We start from the raw sequence: 22,451 nt of genomic DNA on the forward strand, positions 1-22,451 counted from the left end.
CTGGCTCAAAAAAAAAAAGGTGGTAAAATATGTAGAATTTATGTTATTAATCATCATAGGTGTAATGGTTAACTCGGTGGCCTTGAGTATTTTCATATTGTCATGTAACCATCACCACCATCCATCTCCAGAACTTCATCTTCCTAAACCAAAATTCTGCCCCATTAAACACTGACTCCCCAGTCTCCCTTCCCCAGCCCTTGACACTCACATTTCTACTTTGCCATGATTTGGGTTGCCCCAGGAAGTGGAATCCTATAATCATACCTCAGCTGCCCTCTTCATTAGAATGATGTCTTTTTTTTAAATTTATCATTATTGTAAACAAATGGGATACATCTTGTTTCTCTGGTTGTACATGAAGTAAAGGCATACCATTTGTGAAATCATACATTTACATAGGGTAATGGTGTTTGATTGATTCTGTTATTTTTTCCTTCCCTCCACCTCTCCCACCCCTCTTTTCCCTCTATACAGTCCCTCCTTCCTCCATTCTTGCCCTCCTCCCACACCCCATTATGAAAAATATGGAACGCTTCACAAATTTGCGTGTCATCCTTGCACAGGGGCCATGCTAATCTTCTCTGTATCATTCCAATTTTAGTATACGTGCTGCCAAAGCAAGCACTAGAATGATGTCTTTAGGCAGGAGGTATCTCAGTGGAAGAGTGCTTGCCCTGCATGCATGAGGCCCTGAATTTCCAGCACCTCAAATAACAACAGTTAGGACAAAATAATGCCATAAAGTTTCCTCCATGTTGTAGCATGTGTCAAAATTTCATTCCTTTTCAAGACTGAATAATATTCAACTGTTGCATATACCACATAAATATGTCCTTCCTGCAACTAAAATATTAATAAGTTTTTATGCATTGTATCCTTCATAAAAATCCTAAAAATGTTCCAAGAAATAACACCTTCTAGAAGCAAACTATGTGCTTAAATTGATAATTTCAACACAAGATTCTGTGTAGTACTACTAATCTTGCTAGATGTTACACTATGTGAATAGTACTAAATAATGGTCACTGGAGTATACTAGTATTTAAATATTTTATGTAGGCTCCAGTTCTTTGTGAATAATAGAAGAAACACAAAGAGAAAATGTGAATATTATGAAATAATCTGACAGGAAATCAGAAACTGATCAGAAATCTGCATTAACAACATTGATTTCATCAGACAAAAAACAAAACGAGAGAAGCAGTCTAAATGTTTTCCTTAAAAAAAAAAAAAAAAAAAAGGAAGTGAGCTTATATGAAGCAACACGTACACCCAAGTTGAAGGTGCTAATGGACATCTTAACAATTTGACCAAGGGTAATGGAAAAGGAAATTTTTTCACATCTGAATTATTTGTTATGAATAATTATCAAAACTATCAGGGCAAACAATGCTTTGTATGTTTTAATTTTTCATTTTAAAAATGGTAACTCCTTGGGGTTGGAGTTTTGGCTCAGTGGAAGAGTGTTTGCCTAGAATACATGAGGCACTGGGTTCGATCCTCAACACCACATAAAAAATAAATAAAAAATAAAATTAAAATGGTAACTTCTAAATGGTAAATATTTGTAGTATTATTTCTCCATTTGGTAACTGACATCTAATTGGTTTCATTTTTCCTCTAATCTTTATCATCAAATGTCTGAGATAGCTGAAGATCATTTTTATATTACTGACATATATTGTGATATTTTGGGTCATAATATATCTTGTCTGTTATTTATTTATTTCTGTCTTGGGGATTGAACCCAGGGCCTCCAACATCCTGGGCTCTACCACTGAGCTCCACTCCCAGCCCTTTTTCTGTTTTTTTTTTTTTTTTTGTTTTGTTTTGTTTAATTTTGAGACAGAGTCTGGCTGATTTGCCAGGGCTGGGCTGGAGTTTGCTCTTCTCCTGCCTCCCCAGTAGCTGAGCTTAGAAGTGTGCACCACTGCACTAAGTTATTTATTCTTTGTAAAAGAAAAACCTCTGAAACTTTTACAACCAGGCTATTAAGAAAAATGATCCAGTATTTATGTTATTTTTAGAAAATATATGAAGTATTGTGAAAATACAAAATAACTTGTGTTTGGGGAGGATCATCACAGGAGGAGGTGGTGGACGAGGCTAAGTAGGGACAGAATGAATGCATGAATGAATGAATGAATAAATGTCTCCTGGAGGCTGAAGACAGACAAGAAAAGGCCAAGCCATCATGCACTTGTCCCCACGTGTCCTTCCCTAATGTGGCCATTCCCTGCCTGCCACTGCTCTTCCTGCCCTGGGCATTGTCTCCTGGCCAACACTTTGTCACCCAAGATGCTCCTTCCTCCAGGAAACCTCGGATCTCACGTCCCCAGCAGCTTGTCACATGTGAGGTGAGTATCCAGCAACTCGTCCCCTGTAAGACAGCCTGGGGGCTGCGGTGTTTCAGCACCGGAATTTCACAAGCACTGTCTCAGCACAAGTACAAGGGGGCTCTCAGTGAACCTTTGTTCGAGGAATGGATGGAACTCATAGCTACACCACCCCCTGAATAGGTTAGGTGCTCTATCTACCTGACGGTGAACCACGGGGCACAGAGCTCAGGTGACTGAACCAAACCATGGAGCAGAGTACCTCATGCTCCTAAACTTACAGTGGGGCTGCGTCCCTGTGTATTCAGTCCAAAATGCATTGAACACACCTAACCACCAAACATCATAGCTTAGCACAGTACACTGTAGTCTGTTGGTGGTTTACCCTTGGGATCTGTGGCTTGCTGCCACTGCACAGCATCAGAAGTGTCATATCTCATGACATTAGCCCAGGAAGAATCAAAATTCAGAGTTCAGTCTCTGCTGAAGCTTATCATCTTTTACAGTCAGGGACCATCTGTATCAGCAGAAGAGCCAATCCAGCCCGGATGCTGCCTTCCCATCCGCTCTTTAGCCCATTGCCTGCTGCAGGTGACCTAGAGCCAGCAGACTCTTGGAAGCCCAGATCCCACCTCACCAGAGAGGCTGGGGAGCTGTCTCAGTGTTCACAGCAGTAACTGCCAAGTTAGAGATTTCCTTTTTTAAAATTCATTCATTCACTCACTCAGTGCTGGGGATCGAGCCCAGAGCCTGCCTCATGCTGGCAAGTTCTCTGCCTCTCCCCATCCCCAGCCCTACAGACATCCTTTCAAGACTGTGTTGCATCTTAAAATGTTAAGCTCCTCTAGTCCTAGCTAATCCAGAGGCTGAGGCAGGGAGGAACTTGAGCTGAATTCAAGACCATTCTGGGCACCGTAGTGAGACCATGTCTCATAGAAAAAAAAGAAAAAGAGGGAAGGAGAAAGAAAAACAAATTTATGTGAAGTTTTCCTACTCTACAAAAGCAGCCTGTTGTTGCCGAGCAGCATTCATTTGCTCTTGTTCCCTTTGTCCTAATGAACACACTTTCACATGTCATATGGTCTTCTGAGCCCTAAGGAAGGTCTTATGTGTGCTCTGCCTAAAACCGTCCTGAAGATCGAAGACTCATGAAGACTTTTCAAAACTTTTATGTAGTTTAAAACTGTCTACTCTCTGATTATCCATGACCGTAATAAAGTCCTGTCCAATGCCAGCAGTGTCACCATCCTGTCAACCAAATGCAAAGTGCCTAACAGAGAAAAAAGTAGGGCCCATCCTTCTGCAATAGCTCTAGTAATTTTGGCTTGAGCCAAGCATGATAGCACAGACCTGTAATACCGGTTACTTGGGAGACTGAGGCAGGCGGATCTCAAAATTGAGGCCAGCCTCAGCAATTTAGCTAGGTCTTAAACTACTTAGCCAGATCCTGTCTCAAAATAAAAAATAAAAAAGGGCTGAGGATGTAGCTCAAAGATAAAGAGTCCTGGGGTTCAATCTCCAGTACAAAAAAAAAAAAAAAAAAAGAATTTTGGCCTGAAGGGTATTATAGACCTTTTGCTTGAAGAAACTGACTCCTGATCAGACTGACCATGCCCTTCGAGGTAGCACTTACCTTCTGGGTTAAATGTCATCAGCAGGACTGGGGATGAAGCTCAATGCAGAACACTTACCTGGCATGAATAAGACCCTAGGTTGGATCCCCAGTACAACAGAAAAAAAAAAAAAAAAAGAATTAATCGTAGCCAGCACAGATGACCCAAACTCCACTCCTGCCACTTCCCGCAGTCTGTGCAGAAGTGAAGGAGAGATACTGGTTGCCGTGTCACAAGGAGTGTGATGGTAACATCTAGAGATCATGCCTGTGCAGCTCAGGCAGGGTGTTCATTTCAACATATGGTGGTGACTCAAAAATCAAGAGCTCTTAAAATGGATCAAGGACCTTGAAATCAGACCAGAGACCCTGCATCTTATAGAAGAAAAAGTAGGTCCAAATCTTCACCTTGTTGGCTTAGGATCAGACTTCCTTAACAGGACCCCCATAGCACAAGAAATAAAAGTAAGAATCAATAACTAGGATAGATTCAAACTAAATAGCTTTCTCTCAGCAAAGGAAACTATAAGCAATGCGAAGAGAGAGCCTACAGAATGTGAGAATATCTTTGCCACTCACACTTCAGATAGAGCACTAATTTCCAGAATATATAAAGAATTCAAAAAACTCTACACCAAGAATACAAATAACCCAATCAACAAATGGGCTAAGGATATGAACAGACACTTCACAGAAGAAGATCTACAAGCAATCAACAAACATATGAAAAAATGTTCACCATCTTTAGTAATAAGAGAAATGCAAATCAAAACTACCCTAAGATTCCATCTCACCCCAATTAGAATGGCGATTATCAAGAATACAAGCAACAATAGGTGTTGGAGAGGATGTGGGGAAAAAGGTACACTCATACATTGCTGGTGGGCCTGCAAATTAGTGCAGACACTCTGGAAAGCAGTGTGGAGATTCCTCAGAAAACTTGGAATGGACCCACCATTTGACCCAGTTATCCCACTCCTCGGTCTATACCCAAAGGACTTAAAATCAGCATACTACAGAGATACAGCCACATCAATGTTCATAGCTGCTCAATTCACAATAGCCAGATTATGGAACCAACCTAGATGCCCTTCAATTGATGAATGGATAAAGAAACTGTGATATATATACACAATGGAATATTACTCAGCCATAAGGAATAATAAAATTATGACATTTGCAGGCAAATGGATGAAATTGGAGAATTTCATGTTAAGTGAGATAAGCCAATCTGAAAAATCCAAAAGACGAATGATCTCACTGATAAGCGGATGATGACACGTAATGGGGAGTAGGAGGGGTGCAAGAATGGAGGAAGGAGGGACTGTATAGAGGGAAAAGAGAGGTGGGAGGGGTGGGGGGAAGGAAAAAATAACGGAATGAATCAAACATCATTACTCTATGTAAATGTATGATTACGCAAATGGTGTGCTGTTACTCCATGTACAAACAGAAGCAACATGTATCCCATTTGTTTACAATAAAAATAAATTAAAAAACAAATCAAGAGCTCTTCTTAACCACCAATAGTGTGGTTAATATTTTCAACATCTTGCTGGATGCGGTGGCTCATACCTGTAATCCCAGTGGCTCAGGAGGCTGAGGCAGGAGGATCACAAGTTCAAGGCCAGCCTCAGCAACTTAATGAGACCCTATCTCAAAACAAAAAATAAAAAAGGACTGGGGAGGTTGCTCTGTGAGTAAGCAAACTTGGGTTCAATCCCTGGTGCCAAAAAAATGATTTTTTTCAATATTTCTTTCATGGCTGTAGTTGGAAAGCACAACATATCTGCAGCAGATGCCCTGCCCCCAAGCCTCCCACATTCATTTGCATGTGATGACATCTCCATACACATACCTGCAACTCTTTTTAGGGCTTCCTATGACAAGAGTGTCCAGCTTACACACAGGCAAGACTGGAAATGTGACTAACTCCTTCCGAAGCAATTCTCAGTCAACCAGATGGGAGACGAGGAGAAGCTCTAAGCCCACGGGTGGACCACTCTGAAGAAGAACATGCGTCTAAATTTACAGTGTTTTTAGAACACAGGTCACTTACAACTTTATATTCATGCATATATATACTGTGGTGCTTTTTGATCATTATTAACTTGATTGGGTTATGAGGTGTCCAGATGTTTGGTTCAACCTGATTTCTGGGTGTATCTCTGTAGTGTTTCCAGATGAGAACCAAATTTGAACTGTAGGTTGAATAAAGGGATGACCTCCCCCAATATGGGTGAGCATCACACAGTCCCGCAAGGACTTGAATGGAACAAAAAGGTGAAGGAAGAGAGAATTTCCTTTCTCTGCCTGGTGTAGCTGGGACGTCAGTTTTCTGCTGTTCCCAAGAAGGAAACTTATACCACCAGCTTTCCTGGGTCTCCACCTTGCAGATGACAGATCGTGGGCCATCCTCCAAACTGTGTGAATCAGTTTCTTTATTGATATGTTTGTCTGTGTGCGCACGCGTGCACTTACACACGTACATATGTATCCTATTGGTTTTGTTTTTCTGAACTTTGATAAATATGTAGTCATATGTGTGTGTGTGTGTTTGCTTTTTTTGCTTTATTCTACCCCTTTCTACACATATTTCCCACCCCACCCCCAGATAATTCCAGTTAACTCCCTGATATATGTCTTCTCATATTTTATCCCTTGTGCGTGCTCATGTGCACGCACGCATGTGTATGTGTGTTGTGTTACTGGGACTAGAATCCAGGACTTTGCACATGCTGAGTTACATCACAGTCCTTTTCATTTTATTTTATTTATTTTGGCTATAGGCATTGAACCCAGGGTTGCTTTTGCCTCTAAGCCATATCCCCATCCTTTGTATTTATTTATTTTTTATTTTGAGACAGGGTCTCTCCTTAAATTGCTGAGGCTCGCCTTGAATTTGTGATCCCCCTTCCTCAGGCTCCTGAGTTCCTGGGATTACAGGCATATGTCATCATACCTAGTTCCTACTTATATAATTAAGAATAGACTTACATGGGGCTGGAGTTGTGGCTTAGTAGTAGAGCACTTGCCTAGCATGCATGAGGCACTGGGTTCAATTCTCAGCACCATACATAAATTAATAAAATAAAGGTCCATTGACAACTACAAAAATATTTAAAAAAAAATAGACTTACATGAGGCTGGGAATATTGCTCAGTATACAGCGCTTTCCTGGAGTGGGCAAGGCACTGAGTTCAATCCCAGTAGCACACAGACACAAAAAGAATGAACTTCAAAAAAAATACCTTTATTTATTTTTTTTTAATTTATTTTCATGTGGTACTGAGGATCGAACTCAGTGCCTCACATGTGCTAGGCAAGCCCACTGCCACTGAGCCACAACCCCAGCCCCAAAAAGAATAAACTTACTCATAGTGGTAGATATGTGTCAGTGCAAAAGCAGAGGATGTGGGGCTGAGGCTGTGGCTCAGTGGTAGCACGCTCGCCTGACACGCATGGGGCCCTGGGTTTGATCCTCAGCATCACGTAAAAATTTAAAAATAAAGGTATTGTGTCCACCTACAGCTAAGGAAAAAATATATGTGTGTATATATTAACAGAATGTAATTATTGTTTGGTTTTTAATTAGTATTATTTTACCAAGTGCACTTTTCTTTTTATTGGTCAACAACTGCCTTGTGGAACTCTCAATGGTTATAGTCTGTTTTTAATTTTTTTAAGTTGTCAATGGACTTTTACTTTTTATTTATCTATATGCGGTGCTGAGAATCGAACCCAGTGCCTCACACGTGCCAGGCAAGCGCTCTACCACTGAGCTGCAGCCCCAGCCCATCAACTGTCATAGCCTTGATTCACTCTTTCTAATGACTGTAATGCTCCACAGTGTCGAATTTGGTTATCTGTGAGCCTTTGCTTTGTTCCCAGTTAAATGGCAACACAAACATTGCTACAATAAATCCCTCAGATCCCAAGTTCAAGACCAGTCTGGGCAACTTAACAAGAGCCTATCTCAAAATAAAAACCTAAAAAGGGCCTGGGATGTGTCTTAGTGGTAAAGCATCCATGGGTTGAATCTCCAGTACAAAAATAGTTTCTCTTTTACATTTTCTTACAAGATTCTTACGTTATTTTTTTTTTAATTTAAGAGTCATATTTCTCTGGCATTTGGGGGCTAATATAAGAGACGAGCCCAACCATATTTTCTTATGGATGGGTAATGAGCTGTGTGCTGCCACCATTCATGGAGCAATCCAGAGCTTTCCTGCTGGATTGAAATACTACACGTGTCATATAGTAGATCCTCAAATAGACTGAGACCCAGTTTTCTATCTCTAATTTGGTACCAGGGATCTGTTTGTCTATTTCTTTGCCAATACCATATTGATTTGATTATAGTGTTTCTTTCTGGTAAGGCAAGGTCCCTTCACGATTCTTTTACACATAATTTGACTCTTCCTGGGCTTGTGTTCTTTAAGATAAGAATTAGGATTGTTTAGGAGCTGGGAGTATAGCTCAGTGGGTAGAGCATGTGCCTAGCATGTGTGAGGCCCTGAGTTCAATACCCAACCCTGAAAAAGCAAAGTAAAAAAATGATAATGATAATAAAGAAGAAATTAGGATCTTTTAAATCAACTAAAAGAGAAAATTTGTTGGGATTTCAATTAATTGCTTTAAAACAAATGGCCATTTTGTACTACTATGTCCAGCCTAGAATATCTTTCCATTTGTTCCATTTTTAAAATGTCTTTCTTTTTTAATGTCTTTCAACATATTATAGTTTTCTTTATATTAGTCTATGCTTTTCTTGATTAATTTAGATTTATTTTTTATCCATTTTTGAGTTATTTTTTAATTTCTTGTTATACTGGGGATGGAACACTGAGCTACATCCTAAGCTGTTTTTAGGTTTAAATTTTAAGACAGGGTCTCAGTAAGTTGCTGAGACTGATCTCAGTCTTGTGATCCTGCCTTGACTTCCCAAGTAGCTGAGATTACAGTTGTTTGCCACTATGTCTGGAATATTTTGGTTTAATTTTTATATGGTGTGAGGTAAGGGTCCCACTTCATTCTTTTGTGTATGGATTTCCAGTTTTCCCTGCACCATTTGTTGAAAAGACTGTTCTTTCTTCCTTGAATGATCTTGGCACCCATGTTGAAAATCATTTGACCATATATGCAAAGGCTTATTTCTGGGCCTTCATTCTTTTTTCTTTTTTCTTTTTTTTGAAGATTTTTATAATATATATTTCTCAGTGTTTACATGAGTCTTTGCTTTATAATTTGTTAATTTATGTATCGATTTTTTTTACTCTTTTTTAATTTAAATTTTTTTATTTTTACAGACTGCATTTTGATTCATTGTACACTAATGGGGTACAACTTCTCATTTCTATGGTTGTACACAATGTAGATTCACACCACTCACACCATTCACACCATTCACGTATATGTATGTAATCATACATATACATAGGGTAATACTGTCTCATTCTACTATCTTTCCTTCCCCCAACCCCTCCCACCCCATTTTCCTCTACACCATCCAAATTTCCTTCATTCTCTTCCCCCCACCCCCGGTTATGTATCATCATCCACTTATCAGAGAAAACATTCGGCCTTTGGTTTTTTGGACTTGGCCTATTTCACTTAGCATATTTTCCAGCTTCATCCATTTACCAGCAAATGCCATAATTTTATTCTTCTTTATGACTGAGTAATATTCCATTGTGTATATATACCACAGTTTATCCATTTGTCAATTGAAGAGCATCTTGGTTGGTTCCACAATCTAGCTATTGTGAATTGAGCTGCTATGAACATTGATGTGCCTGCATCACTGTGGTATGCTGACTTTAAGTCCTTTGGGTATAAACCAAGGAGTGGGATAGCTGGGTCAAATGGTGGGTCCATTCTAAGTTTTCTGAGGAATCTCCATACTGCTTTCCAGAGTGGCTGCACTGATTTGCAACTCCACCAGCAATGTGTGAGTGTGTCTGGGCCTTCATTCTGTTCCATTGGTCCTATGTCTGTTTTTAGGTGGCTATCAGTTTTTCACTGATTGTACTTTTTAACCTAATCTGATCATTTATCTTTTATGCAAGCATTCATACTTTTTAAAATATATTTTTCAGTTGTAGATGGACAAAAATGCCTTTATTTATTTATTTTTATGTGGTGCTGAGGATCAGACCCAGTGCCTCAAATGTGTTAGGCAAGTGCTCTACCACTTAGCTGCAATCCCAGCCCCTTATTGCAAGCATTCATACTTTTAAAGTAATTTAACGTGTCCCAGGACACAACTCCAGATACTTCTAAGAATACAAATATATCGGGGCTGGTGTTGTGACTCAGTGGTAGAGTACTTGCCCAGCATGTGTGAGGCACTGGATTTGATTTTCAGTATCACATATGTCCATCAACATCTAAAAATATTTTTTAAAATACAAATATAACCTGCCACCCAAAATGCACCCCAAAAATAAAACTCATAATGTCTAGCAACCAAATGATTATAAACATACAAAATGCAAGAAAATTTGACCTGTAATAGAAAGAAAGATTAATCCATTGAAATGGACCTAGAACTAACATATTAGAATTGTCAAGAATTAAGAAGGGACATGAAAGACACAAAAATTCTCAAACATACTAGGTTGAAAGTGACAAGGTCTGAGATGAGAAATACACTGAGTTGAGATTAACTGCAGATTAGACATTGCAGAATAAAAGGTTAATGAAGTTGAAGACATGGCTGGTGCTAGGTCTACCCCAAATGAGCCACAATGTAAAAAAAGAATATAAAGAAAAGTGCATCAGTATCGACAAGGTGGTGCACACCTGTAATCCCAGCAGCAGGGGAGGATGAGGCAGGAGAATTCAGGTTTTGAGGCCAGCCTCAGCAATCTAGTGAGACCTGATCTCAAAATAAAAATAATTAAATAAGAAAAAGGATTGGGGATATAAGTCAGTGATAAAGTGCCCCTGGGTTCAATACCAAGTACAAAAAATAATAATAACAGAAAGAAAAAAGTATATCAATAAACCATGGGAGAAATTCAAGTGGCTGAATATATATACACACAGACCCCAAATGGGGAGGGGGATATTTGGAGCAATAATAGTCAAAGATTTTCCAAATTTGGTAAAAACTATACACATACAGATCTAAGAAGTCCAACCTATCCTTAGCACAAGAAGTTTAAACAAACTAAAAACCTGAACCTGACAGCAAGACATATCATAGAGCAGGGTGTGGTGACGCACACCTGTAATCTCAGAGACTTGGGAGGCTGAGGCAGGAGAATCACACGTTTGAGGCCAGTCTCTGCAACTTAGTAAGACCATGTCTCAAAATAAAAAATAAAAAGGGTTGGGATGGGGATGTGGCCCAGTGGTACAGCGCCCCTAGGTCCAGTCCCCACTACCATAAAAACAAATAAATAAAGACATCATAGATTGCTCAAAACTGGTGATAAAAAGAACTTCCTCCCGGGAAGAGAAGTGGGGAAGCAGCCCTGACACACAGATCCTCCCCTGGGGCAACCCCACAGAGTATGAGATGTTCCCCTGGGCCAAGCTGGCTGCACCCACCCCGCTCTGCTCGGGGTCCGATCCAGAGTTGCAGGGAGACCAATTTCTGCATCAGTGCTGCCTCCGCCAGGGGCGGGGACTGAAGAGGGATTCCCGCGCGGGATTTGATGGGCTCGGAATGAAGTGCGTCAGTTAATTCCGAGGGAGTTTCGGACCCGTGCGTTGGCGGGATTGCGACGGCCGCCAGTCTTGCTGATGCAGGTGGTGCAGGAGCAGGAGTGGCTGTTTCTGGCCTTGGTATTGGAACCGTCTTATCGCTGGTATGCCAGGATCCCTTCACCCAAGCAGCAGCTGTTCTCAGATGATATCCTGGGTTTTTCCTTGCCTGAAGCTATGGGTCTCTGATTTAATGGTTGCTTTCTGGATATTGTTTGCCATGTAACAGAAATTGCTGCTTAAAACATTGGCATTTCGCCAGGTACTGTGCACATGCCTGTAATCCCAGGGACTTGGGAGGCTGAAGCAGGAGGATCACAAGTTCAAGGCTAGCCTCACAATTAACAAGACCCTGTCTTGAAATAAAAAGGGCTGACAATGTTACTCAGTGGTAAGAATACCCCTTATTTCAGTCTCCAGTACTGGAAAACATAAGTTGGCATTCATATTAATTACAGATGTCATTCTGTGTCTTCACGTGTTGTGATGTAGACCTCAAGTGTTCTCCAAAGGCTCTTCCTAAAGGCTTGGTCCCCAGCTGTGGTGCTATGGGAAGGTGGTGGGAACTTTCAGAGGTAGAAACTAGTGAGAGGAAGTTAGGTTATAGGGGTTGCGCCCCCAAGGTGGATATTGGGACCCTGGCCCCTTGTTCTTTCTCTCTCTTTGCTTCCTACCTGCCCTGTGGTGAGCAGCTTTGCTCTATCGCCTGCTACTCACCATGATATTCTGCCTTACCACAGATCCAAGGCAATGGAGCCAGCCAACCATGGACCTCTGAAACCCTGAGCTGGGGTGTAGCTCAGTGGTAGAGTGTTTGCCTAGCATGTGTGAGGGTGTGGGTTTAATCCTCAGCACTACCAAAACGAAACAACAGAAAAGTACTTAGGCAAAGTCTTTCCTTCTTATGTTGACTTTAGCAGGTATTTTGTCACAGTGACAAAAATCTGACGAGCAAACTGTGACTCTAAAAGCTATAGTGCTTTTATAGACTATAAAAGCTATAGTGTCAATGTCACAAAAGTGTGTACTTCCAAAGTCATCTCGTTAAAGATTAGAAACTTTAAAAAGAAAGAATGAAAAAAAGAAAAGAAAAGAAAAGTGAAGTTTAGAAGCCAAGGGTGACAAAACATTTCTTATTGGTAATAATGCAAGCAAATGGACAGTGGAGAAATATCTTTTGTGCTGAAAAAAAAAAAACTGTCAGTGTAGAATTCTAAATCCAATCAAAAAAATCTTTCAAAGATGAAGACAAAACTTTTGGTGAGGATGGGTGGGGCGATGGGGATTGATCCCAGGAATGCTTTCCCACTGAATTATATCCCCAGTCCCTTTTATTTTTATTATTTATTTGGGATACTGGGATTGAACCCAAGGGTACCCAACCACTGAGCCACATCCCCAGCCCTTTTTTATATTTTATTTAGAGACAGGGTGTTGCTGAGTTGCTTAGGGCCTTGCTAAATTGCTGAGGCTGGCTTTGAACTTGTGATCCTCCTGCCTCTGCCTCCCGAGCCTCTGGGATTACAAGCATGCATCATTGTGACCCACAATACTTAAAACTTTAAAAAATGTAAAATCTAGCTGAATGTGGTGGCAAATTAAACCTCTTTTCTGTGGGCATGATGGTGGACACCTGTAATCCCAGCAGCTAGGGAGGAGGAGGCAGGAGGAGTGCCCTGAGTTTAATCCCAGGTACCACAAAAAAAAAAAAGAAAAAAAAAGGAAAAAAAAGGGTAAAATCTCTATTATAAGAAATGTTAAGTGGACTGTGGGTGGAGCTCAGTGGTGGAGTGTTGGCCTAACAGGTTACAAGGCCCTGGGTTTGATTCTGAGAACTGAAAACAATTTTTGAAAAAGGTAAGAAGAAAAATGATATCAGATGGAAATATGAACCTATGAAAAGTAATGAAGCTGAGTTTGGTGGTACATGTCTGTAGTCTCAGCTACCAGGGGACTCAAGCTGGGAGAATTACCAGAGCTTACAGTTTAAGACCTGCTTGGGCAACACAGTAAGACCCCCTTCTCAAAAAACAAAACCAAATGCTGGGTACAGTATAATCCAGTGCCTGTCATCGCAGTTACTCAGGAGGCTGAAGCAGGAGGATTGCAAGTTTGAGGCCAGCAGGGCAATTTAGCAAGACCCTATCTCAAGTCTGGGGTTATGGCTCAGAGGTAGAGCACTTGCCTGGCATGTTTGAGACACTGTGTTCAATCCTTAGCACCACATAAAAATAAATAAAATAAAGATACTGTGCCCATCTACAACTAAAAAATATATTTTAAAAAAGATCTTATCTCAAAATAAAATTTAAAAAATTAAAGGGATTACTGGAAATGTAGCTCAGTGGTAGAATACCACTGAGTTCAATCCCTAATACCATAAAAAATCAAAATAAAAAAATTTTAAAAACAAGCAAATATACCTGCCCTACCATTTCTGAGCTGTGTGACCTTGAGTGGATCTCTTCACTTCTCTGGGCCTTGATTCACTCACCACAAAATTAAAATAATAACAGTATCTCACAGATTCACTCACATGAAGAATCACACTGTGAATACTCCACAAATGCTCGGTAATATTCTATTATTAGTGGAGGGCGAGCAGTCCCTGTTGGCACCTGTGGATTTTCCACTTAATTGTTTCCTTCTACATCTTTTCTTTTTCTTTCTTTCTTAGAATTTAACCTTGATTTTTTATTATTTATTTTTTGTGGTGCTGAGGATGGAACCCAGGGCCTCACACGTGCTAGGCAAGCGCTCTGCCACTGAGCCACAACCCAGCTCCTCTATTACATCTTGACCCTCCCCTCTTGCTATGATTTGGATATGGTTTGAGTGTTGCCCCCAAGGGTTCCTGGTTAAAAGATTGGTCCCAGTGTGTGTGCTGGGAAGTGGTGGAACCTTTAAGGGGTGGGGACAAAGGATGGTGATCAGGTCACCGGCAGCCCAGTCCTTGAAGGGATGAAAGACAGTCTCCACAGGGGAGTGGGTTCTGCAGGAGAGGGTTGTTAGGAAGCAAGTCCACCCACCTTTGTCCTCTTCTTCACTCAGCTGTCTTCCCTTCCTGCATCACTACCATGCTGTGACCACGGTCAAGGGGACCCTCACCAGAAGCCTAACAGATGGGACATGCTGATCTTGAACTTTGAGCCTCCAACACTGTGAGCTAAATATACAACTTTCCTTTAGAGGCCTTTTGTCAAAGCAGCAGAACATGGACTAAGACACCACCTCAAGGACAGGGCTGCTCTCAGTTTGCCAGCACTTGATGTCATGACCACGTCAGAGCCTGTCTCCTGGGTCCTGATCCTTCCCTGTGCCCGGGGGCTCTGTGAAGCCCCTCAGCAGACTCCCAACACTTACTGTCCACCATCCCCCAGGACACCCTGGACATTGGCTCCAGGCCAGAAACATGGCACTGTGTTGCTCCCAGCAACCTCATTTCTCAAATCTCTTTTTTCGCTCTCATACCTCAGCCTCACTAGACGCTGCTTGGGGTCTGGGACACGGGCTCTTCCTGGGGACACCCCAACTTCTCTGCCTCCTGAAACCTCTGCTGTTTCTCTCATCCTCTCATCACCTCAGTGGTGGGTGGTAGTAAGGTGATAGGCGCAGTATATGAGTTCACTCTTCCAGGTCTATTGTTAAGGACTCTGAAACCAGCATGGGTGACTTCCTTTGTTCCATTGTGTCCTGAGTCTGTAACTAGAGAGGGAGGGTCACAGGATAACAGGAAATGTGTGTCTGGGTGTGGGTGTGTGTGACCTGTGATACAATCTCAAAGCCCGCTCTCCTATTCCAAAACTCCACTGGAACAGGGTTGGGGCGGGGTATGGAGGGAGGGTGTACATCTGAGGAACAGCTGACACTTGATCCTGGGCTGTGGCAGGACTGGGCAGAGATTTTGGAGGTAGAAGAGGCCAGAAGTGGGGGTGGGCCTAGGAGGGAAGAGGCTGGAGCTGTGAGAGCAGGGAGCAGGTGGGCTGGAGAAGGGCAGGCAGGACTTTGACGGGAGGTGCTGGTGCCTGTGGGCGGGCAGCAGCCAAGAGGTCCTGGGGCTGCAGGGAGGGAAGGGGTGCCATTGGGTTGGGTTTGTCTTGCCATCTGCTTATTTGGCATTTGGTGACAGGGAAGCAGGACTTTCTTTCCTTTTTACAGTAATTTAACCAAAGTGAAGCTCTGGGTTTTTCCTAGACCTGTGGCCACTCTAAACCCCCAGTGACAGGCCAGGGCATCTCACACAAGGTCATAACGGTCAGCCTCTGGCTCTGTTCTTTGTGTGGCAACCCAGTCTGGGGCCACATTTCCAAAGGCTCTCAGATCAAGATAGGTCACAAGGACTGGGGTTGTGGCTCAGTGGTAGAGCACCTGCCTATCACATGTGAGGCACTGGGTTCAATCCTCAGCACCACATAAATAAATAAAATAAAGGTGTTGTGTCCATCTACAACTAAAATATTAAAAAAAAAAAAAAAAAGCAAGGGGAGCTGGGGAGATAGCTCAGTCGGTAGAGTGCTTGCTTTGCAAGCACTAGGCCCTGGGCTCCATCTGCAGCACCGCAAAAAAAAATAAAAATAAAAATAAAATAAATAAAAAAATAATTAAAAAAAAGAAAGGCCACAAGTATGGATAAAGGGTAACACTGCCAACATGAACTTGCTATCTTCCCCTCCTAAATATCAACTCCACCAGGGTGACCACTTGGCTTGCTCTCTGCACTGTCCTAAGCACACAGTAAATATGTGTTGAGTGAAGGAGTCAAGATCTGGGGATTCCCTAGAGTGGGGAGCAGCTTGTTTCTAATAAGGTCCCAAAGGTCATCAGTCTGACCTCCTCATGGAAGCCAAAGGGAGGCAGATTCCATCCTTTCCATCCATCAGAAAGGACCCTGATCAGAGTTGAGAGTATCCTGTTTCCTGAGTTGAGCATGTTGGGGCCAGAGTGACACTGTGGAGCATAACCTGAGGGGCAACTGAGGTCCTTCCAGCCCCTGTGTCCCAGGTCACATTTTATCAGGTACTGCAGTTGCAATGACAGCTCTGGAATCAGCAGAACTGACTTAAAGTTCTGGGTCTTGTGTAACTTGGGCATGTCACTCAATGCCTCTATACCTGTTAGCTCACCTATATGGGGTGGTCCAAACGGTGCGATTGCAAGGGCTGACTGTGAACAGTAGATTAAAAAATAACATTTGTGCAGTATTTAGCTCAGCATCTGGCATGCAGCCCATGCCCAATGAACCTTGTTCATTGTTTACAGTGCTGGAAAGGGGCCAGAGAGGGGCTGGTTCCCAGGACACAGGGAACTAGGGCATATCACATGCAAAGTAAATCATCTGGTCAGCCAGTGGAAAGGTGTGTGGGCATGTTTTCTTTAAATATCTACAAACATAAGGAGTGATACAATTTCGATTCTTACACTTCCATATTAGGGACAATACCCAGAGATAGGGAAGGTGCCATTTCTAGGAGAGTCATAGAAACAGGTATAGACTCTGTATCTGGTACAGTTTCTCATACCTGTCAGAAAAAACGGTTGATAGGCAGAGCTGGGCATAGTGGAGCACACCTGTAATCCCAGTTAACTCTGGAGGCTGAGGCAGGAGGATGGCAAGTTCAAGACCAGCCTGGGCAACTTAGTAAGACCCTGTCTCAAAACAAACTTAAAATAACTAGGGATAGAGCTCAGTGATGGAGTGCTTGCCTCGCATGCCTTGAATACTTGAGGCACTAGGTTCATTCCCTAGTATGGAAAAAACAAAAACAAAACACAAACCTAAAAGTAGCTTAGTCCTAAAGTCCCTAACTTAAACAGGGTGTTTTAGGAACTAGTTTTGTTCTTTTATTGACAGTATTTGCATTCTCTTATTAATGTAAACACTGTTAACGTATAGTGGATCATTTGTGGAATTAGGCATGGTGGCACAACTTCTCTGGAGGCAGGAGAATGGCAAGTTCAAGACCAGTCTTGGTAACTTAGCAAGACCCTGTCTCAAAATAAAAAATAGGGCTGGGGATATAGCTCGGTTGGTAGAGTGCCTTCCTCTCATGCACAAGGCCCTGGGTTGAATCCTCAGCACCACAAAAATAAATAAATAAACAAACAAATAAATAATTAAAAGGGCTGGGGTTGTGATTCAGTGATAAAGCACCCCTGGATTAAATCCCCAGTACCAAACTAGAGTACCCCACTGATTCAGTGATAAAGCACCCCTGGATTAAATCCCCAGTACCAAAATAGAGTACCCTGAGTTCCATCCTCAGGATGAATGAATGAATGAATGAATGAAGAAAGAATAAAGAAAGAAAGAAGGAAGGAAAGAGGATTGTTTTTGGAAATCAACAAGGACAGCAGCAATCTTGTAGTTTTATATAACAATCGTCCCTCAGTATTCACAGAAGATTGGCTCTGGGAACTTTGTGGGTACCAAAATTCACAGATGCTCAACTCCCTTTATAAAGTGACATGGCATTTGCATATAATGTACACATATCTGCCTATGTACTTTAAATCATCTCTGTACTTATAATGCCTAATGTAATATAAAAGCAGTGTAAATAGTTGTTATGCTCTATTGTTTAGGGAATAATGACAAGAAAAAGTCTGTACATGTTCAGTACAGACACATTTTTTTCAACTATTTCGATCCTTGCGGGGTTCAATCTGTAGATGCAGAACTCACAGATTTGGAGAGCTGACTGTTTTACTCCTGAAATGGACTCACTGCTCCCATACCTCCCCAACCACACCCATATCAAGGGCAAAAGAGGAAGCAGGAATAGAAACAACCTTCCATGGAGGGAAGGCTTCCCAAACTGAACTCATGGACTGTTATTTGATCTCATAAGTAACCACCACCAAACACATGAGTGACTATCAAGAGAAGCAAGAAACAACTTGCTGTATATGGTGCGAGGTAAGGAATAGGCTTCATTCCCCCTCCATTGTTCTAGCACCATTTCTTTATTTTTGCAGGGGAGGTGGATACCAGGAATTGAACCCAGAGGCACTTAACCTCTGAACCACATACCCAACCCCTTTTTATTTTCTATTTTGAGACAGGGTCTCACTAAATTAAGAGGTAATGAAGGGGCTGGGGTTGTAGCTCAATGGTAGAGCACTTGCCTAGGTCATGTGAGGCTCTGGGTTCGATCCGCAGTAACACATAAAAAAATGAATAAAATAAAGGCATTGTGTCCATCTAAAACTAAAAATAAAAAGAGGTTATGGAGTCGGGTGTGGTGGCACACACCTGTAACCCCAGCGACTCAGGAGGTTAAGGCAGGAGGATTGCAAGTTTAAAGCCAGCCTCAGCAACTTAGGCCCTAAGCAACTTAATGCTGAGGATGTGGTTCAATGGTTCAGTGCCCCTGAGTTCAATCCCAAGTACCAAAAAAAAAAAAAAAAAAGATGTAATGGAGCTGGGGGTATAGCTCAGGGGTGGAGTGCTTACCCAGCATGTGTGAGACCCTAGGTTTGATCTCCAGCACTGCGAAAAATAATAAGAAGAAGAAGATGACAACTGATAAAAGCTGAATAATAGGTACATGTGGGCTAATTATACTATTTTCTCTTTCTCTAATACAGTGTTTTTAAATGTTCATAATGAAAAGGTTAAAATAAAATAAAACCTTTCTACAGAACAAATAATAGTCTCAGGTGATTTTACTGGGAACTTTTCCAAACTTTTAAGGAAATAAGTCAGTCCAGACCTACACGAACACTTTCAGAGAATAGAAAATGGAGAATATTCCCTAAAATCATTCTCTAAGACTGGTACAACTTTAATACTAAAATTAGATAAGGTGTGTGTGTGTGTGTGTGTGTGTGTGTGTGTGTGTGTGTTTGTCTTATTGGGGAATGAGCCCAGAGATGCTCTCCCAATAAGCTACATCCCTAGCCCTTTCTTTGTATCATTTGTTTTATTTCTTAAATATCACTTAAGTATGGGGGGCTGAGGTGGGAGGATCCCAAGTTCAAGGTTAGCCTGGGCAACCTAGCCAGACATGGTCTCAAATATAAAGAAATAAATAAAGTGGCCCCAGACCTTTTTCAAATTTTATTTTGAGACAGAATCTCACTAGGTTGCCCAAGGCTGACCTTGAACTTGGGATCCTCCTGAGTAACTGGGATTATGGGTGTGCACTACTATACCTAGCTAAAGTCAATTTTTTTTTTTTTTTTTTTTTTTTTTTTTTTTTTTGCGGTGCTGGGGATTGAACCCAGGGCCTTATGCTTGCAAGGCAAGCACTCCACCAACTGAGCTATATCCCCAGCCCTAAAGTCAATTTTTTAAAGAAAAAAAACTATAGCTATTTCATTTACAAATACAGTTGCAAACATAAAAATCCCTTTCTAAAATATTGATTAATTGAATTCAACAATGTGATACCACTATGACCAAGTCAGGTTTGTACCAAGAATACAAGGTGGTTTCTATTAGGAAATCTGTGTCATTCTCTACATTAACAGATAAAGGAGAAAACCCACAAGATCTTCTTTGTAGATGAAGGAGAAGGATTGAATAAAATCAACATTCATCTTATCACAAACACTCTTAGTGAACTAGCACTAGACAGGAACTTAACCTGATAATGAACATGTACCAAAAACTCACAACAAACATCATACTAACACAGTGCTAATTACATGGGTGTTTCTCATGTAAGTGGATAAAGGTTATTAATATGTAGTTTTAAAAATTGTTTTTAGTTATAGGTGGACACAATACCTTTATTTTATTTTTATGTGGTGCTGAAGACTGAAACAAGTGCTTCACATGTGCTAGGCAAGCACTTTACCACTGAGCTACAGCCCCAGTCCCCAGTTAATATATTCTTTATATCAGATACACAGTCTTTGAAAATGAGGAATACTGTATAATCTTTAAAATCAGAAGCAAAACTTCTGGTAGACTACAAAAATGGATTCTAGCCTGGGGTGGTGGCACACCCCTGCTAACCTGGCTACTCAGGAGACCGAGGTGGAGGATCACAAGTTCAAGGTCAGCCTGGACGACTTAACCAGACCCTATATCCAAATAAAATTTTAAAAGGCTGGGGATGTAGCTCAGTGGTACAGTACTTGCTTAGCATGTGGGAGGTCCTGAGTTCAATCCCTAACATAGTAAAAAAAAAAAAAAAAAAAAAAAGAATCACAGCTCCTCCACCTAGGCATTGTGAGAGAAACTTTGATAGTTATGTGACGCATGATACCAAACACTTCATCTACTTTTACCAGGCCAAGTGGTCATTCTTCTGTTTAAGCCTGGTCACACATATGGACTGTGCCACCTACCAGTGATCAGTGATTCATTCAAAAACAAAATCCTCAGCCTAAGTTCCAGAACCCAGAGACAGATCTTTGGCCTTGCTAAGGGCACGCCTCTGTCTTTAAACTTTTGTGTTTTATATAGCACATTCTTTATAGTTGTGATTATTTAAAAAAATTTACAAGTTTACACTTGTGCTTATTTTCTCCTCCATACTTCTTTGCCCCATATTTTTTTCCCTCAAAACCCATTCCTTTAAAAAATAAATTTGTGCTAGGTGTCACGGCACACATCTGTAATCCCAGCAACTCTGGAGGCTGAGACAGGAGGAATCGGTTTGAGGCCAGAGTGGGCAACTTAATGAGACCCTGTGTCAAAATAAAAAATAAAAGAACTGGGGATGTGGCTCAGTAGCAAAGTGTCTCTGGGTTCAACCCCAGTACCAAACACACACACACACACACACACACACACACACACACACTGGTAGAGCCTGGACATGGGATAAGGAGGGAATAAACAAGTGGCATAGATGTAAATCACAGTGGTGTTCTACCTACCCCCTTGAATTTTGCAATGAGTACACTGGTATTCATGGTATTAATTTTTTTTTGGTGCTAGGGATTAAAAAGGGCTCTTTACAACTGAACTCCATCCACAGCCCTTTTAATTTTTTTTTTTTTTGAGACTTATTTAGGGACTTGCTAAGTTGCTGAGGCTGACCTCTAATTTGCAATCCTCCATGAATGTGCCCCTGTGCCTGGCTCATGGTATTAATGGAAAAGTCATAAATATATGTGAATTTTAAAAAGAGGATCATGCAAGAATCAGTGATGAGTGTGTGTGTTGTTAACCAGAGATTACCCATTCTGTGGACCTTTGAGGTCGCCTCTTCAAAATACTGAACTGACTTTTCTAATCAGGGCCAGCCATGTGGGAAACTGAAATGAGTGGGAGGGGTGGAAACTCTATTTTCACTTTTCTCTTCCTGTTTTTTCAGCGCCTGGGAAAGCAAGTCAGAATTTCCAATCTTTTCCAATTCCCATATGGCTTCCTAATTTAGAATGAATTCAGAAAAATTAAGTCTTTCTCCATCTGGAGAAGACTCCACGGCCTGCTGTGGAGCATCTTCATCTTGGGATGAGGAAGCCTGGGATCCGGATGCTCCAGCCCAACTCTCCATCCTCAATCCGTACATATGCCTTATGCCTTGGGCCTTGGTTTTGACGGCAATACCCTCGCCCTGGAGTTGCAAGACAGTTAACTACTGGAAATGCTTCTGACTTCCGAGTCTGGGCCCTAACGGGAGTATTTGGGGAGGTGCGCATGGGACGTGACCCTGCGGGTTCAAGAGAACCCAGTGGCCCTGGGACCTTCTCAGACACAGGCACTAGGCTCTGGGATTTACTCTTGGGGGCCTATTGCCCCTCGAGGGCTTGCAGTTTGGGGGCATCTTAAACGGGCGCTTTAGCGGGGTAGGTGACAAGTCCCGGGTCTTCTTGTCTGCGGCTGCGGA

At 41.7% G+C, this 22,451-nt stretch overlaps 1 non-coding gene and 1 pseudogene across 1 annotated transcript; one reads left to right on the top strand and one right to left on the bottom strand.

Annotated features, from left to right (window-relative positions):
- Positions 1–521: 521 nt before the first annotated feature.
- Positions 522–628, bottom strand: LOC124960866 (U6 spliceosomal RNA). Its single transcript, XR_007104184.1, has one exon. It is a non-coding gene; the product is annotated as a U6 spliceosomal RNA (small nuclear RNA).
- Positions 629–6,186: 5,558 nt separating this feature from the next.
- On the top strand, positions 6,187–11,890 carry LOC124958433 (ATP synthase F(0) complex subunit C3, mitochondrial-like; annotated as a pseudogene).
- The last annotated feature ends 10,561 nt before the right edge of the window (positions 11,891–22,451 follow it).

Source organism: Sciurus carolinensis, chromosome 11 (assembly GCF_902686445.1).
Source record: "Sciurus carolinensis chromosome 11, mSciCar1.2, whole genome shotgun sequence".
Lineage (NCBI taxonomy): Eukaryota > Metazoa > Chordata > Mammalia > Rodentia > Sciuridae > Sciurus > Sciurus carolinensis.